Source organism: Poecilia latipinna, unplaced genomic scaffold (assembly GCF_001443285.1).
Source record: "Poecilia latipinna isolate Pla-1442-1.1 unplaced genomic scaffold, P_latipinna-1.0 Scaffold1574, whole genome shotgun sequence".
NCBI classification, from domain to species: domain Eukaryota; kingdom Metazoa; phylum Chordata; class Actinopteri; order Cyprinodontiformes; family Poeciliidae; genus Poecilia; species Poecilia latipinna.
Window position 1 is genome coordinate 128108 of NW_015114190.1, and position 2958 is coordinate 131065.

A 2958-nucleotide genomic window follows, 5' to 3' on the forward strand; every position below is an offset into this window, starting at 1 on the left:
CTACAGCCACTTGTTCTAATTTACCAAGCAGCCAGCAAACTAAATTTTAAAAAGTTATATTTTCTATCAAACGTTTTTTTACGCTCTTTTTTACGTATGTATCTAATTTAATTTTAAAGGGGTTTGAAATTGGACACTCAGGATACATTAAAGTACTTTGCGAGAGAAAAACACAAAATCTGAAGAAAATAAGACAAATTTGACTGCAAAAATGTACTATTTCTGCACAAATCCGTGACACAGATAATGTTATTTATGTCTGCAATATAACATCAACGAGCCTGCACATTTACAGTCCGTGTCCTTGTGCTGTACCTTTATGATTACTGGCTGCTTTGTGGAGAGGCTTCACTCATTAAATATCATCATATTGCTGATCTTAATGGACCTAACAGAGCAAAAATAGAAGAGAGAAAAGGACAGCTGCCTTTTAATACCAAGCGCTGCGTATGTGGGTGTGCGCGTGTGAAAGAGAGAGAGAGTGTGTGTGTTGTTTCTTTTCAGACAGGTAAATCAATAATTCTGCAAAACACATACTTGAATCTTCAAATTCACAAATAAAGAGAAGCTCATTAGTGGATAACACCAAAACACAGCAGTGTATTCAAAGCCTTTGATGAGAGACGATGCTCTTATGTCCTTACCTCACTGTTTGCAAAGGAAAGTTTGTGCGATGAGTCACACGGACATTTAGGCCCTTATGAAAATTCACAAACATTTTTCTTTAACATTCGTTTTGTGGTTCAGTGGTTAGCTTTTACAGAAAGAGCCGAGCAACGGAAACAAGGCGTCGTGCGTTGCTGAAATGTACGGAGAGCGCATGAATTCATGTGGAACTAAATTGCTCGCCTGTAACATTTTAGTCAAACTCGACAAAGCCAAATACTAACAGGCTAAAATGGTCACGCAGTTCACTGACAGCCGAGTGACGTATCATGTGCTGAGACACGACAGGGATCAGGATAGAAATCTAATTAAACCGCCTTGATGAGCTTTAACTGTAGCTTGATTTCACTCTGTTCTCGTGATTTAACACTCTTTAGCATCGTTAGCAGAATAAGAACCATTAGGCTTCCTATTGATGAGGTGGAATAAACTTATAAACAAGACAAAACAATATTATTCAGTGGAGGAAACAATTACACTGAAATACTGACAAACTTTAATCATCTGCTGAAAATAAAAGCTAAGATGTTGCATTCATTAGCAACAGCTATCTAAGTGTTTTGACTTGCTAGTTTAGCGACAGCTAGTTTTGCTAGTTTAACCCTTGCTAAACTAGCTAAAAGGTCATGCTGTTGCTAAGAGCACTTCATCAAAAATTTTAGTTATTTGCATAATTATCCATTCAGATTATTGTAGGGTTTTGTTTTTTTGACAGATGTGTTTGTTTTTCAATTGAATTCAAGAGGATATTTGTCAAATTGAAAGGTAGCAAATGATTTGTCTTATTTTATATGCAAGGAATCTGGAATTTTAGTAGTGGAGAGTAAACTTTGCAGAGCCGGGCTTGTTTGTTTTGTTTTATTTTGCTCCGCTCTTGAATCATTTCCTCCTCCATTCATGTTTCGCTGCAGGCGCTCGAGTGACAGCCTCATTTCTGGGCCTTTACAGTTCCGCCTTGGCGACATCCAGCCAATTGACCTGTAGAAGTCACTGCACATCAAAATCATCAAGTCGAAAAAGGGGGGGGAAATAAAAATAAAAACACATCTCACATGTCGTGCATGTTGCCTTGTCGTACACCAACCACCCTTTACTTCCTCAGTCCTGAGGCCGAAATGAGCTAAAAGCAGAAAAAAACTGTTAAACTTCAAAAGTGGCGGACAGATAAAAATGCTGAAATGGTGAATGACAGGACGAGAGAAGAGATATTGAGAAAATAAATACACAAATTATCGACATATCTCTGGCCTTCATTTCCAAATGGACAGGCTGTCAGAGGGTTTTTGTTACAGACAAGTTCATTATCAGACATCACACAATCGCAGACACACATGTGACAGGCCGCTCTAATGACTTCCACAAGCAGCAGGTCTGATTGTGTCAGGGATGTGCTGCTGCCGCGCCTCCAATCAATAAATCTGCCGGATAAATGATCCTGAGTCGCCGAGGGAGCGAAAGGCCAGAGAACGGATTAATCACCACGGCCCTGACGCCGGCTCAGATACTTTACAACTATGTCCCTCGAACACCATCATCATGAAATTTTCTTGTTGAGAGAAAAGCTGCTGCCTTGGTCTTTGTTATATTAACTCACCTGTGGCCCCACTTTCAAACTTTCTATTAAAAAAAAAACCCAAAACAAAAACAGCTTCCTGTTTGATCAGTTGTGATTTTTCAATATCTCACGATACACAACTTGGACGGGTAATGAGAGTATTAATCAGAGACTATGGTAGCTCTGGAAAAGCTGTAGAGAGCCACAGCTCAGGTAAGAATCTGTCAACATGGCAACTATTATTCGGCAAGAAAAAGGTCCCATTTGCAGTTTGTCACGTCTTATTTAGAGCAAAACAGAAAACAAAGGAGTTCTCCCCTCACTGCTCTTTGCAGTTGCAGCTTCCTGGACAGTAGGGGGTGCTCTGGAAATTTTAGGCACAAAAGACTTGTGCTCTTTATATTTAAAAGAGAAACATAATGTGAACCTAAGGCCTTCGCTTAGTTTAATATCTCCAAAAATATAGCAAATTAACCTCAGTCATACAGCATATTAACTTTGGAAAGCTAACTTTCCAAAGTTAACTAAAACTGTGTTCATGTTTTAAAAAAATTGCTTTACCTTCTTTTTTATTTCTTTTTTTTTTTTTACAAAATATTTTCATCGTATTGTTCATTTGCATTGATTCAACAGTTCAGTTTGGTTTAACCTTACAGCAAGCTACGAGATCTGAAATTATTACGACCAGTGGTGGGAAGTAACGAAGTAAAAGTACTTCGTTACTGTACTTAAGTACA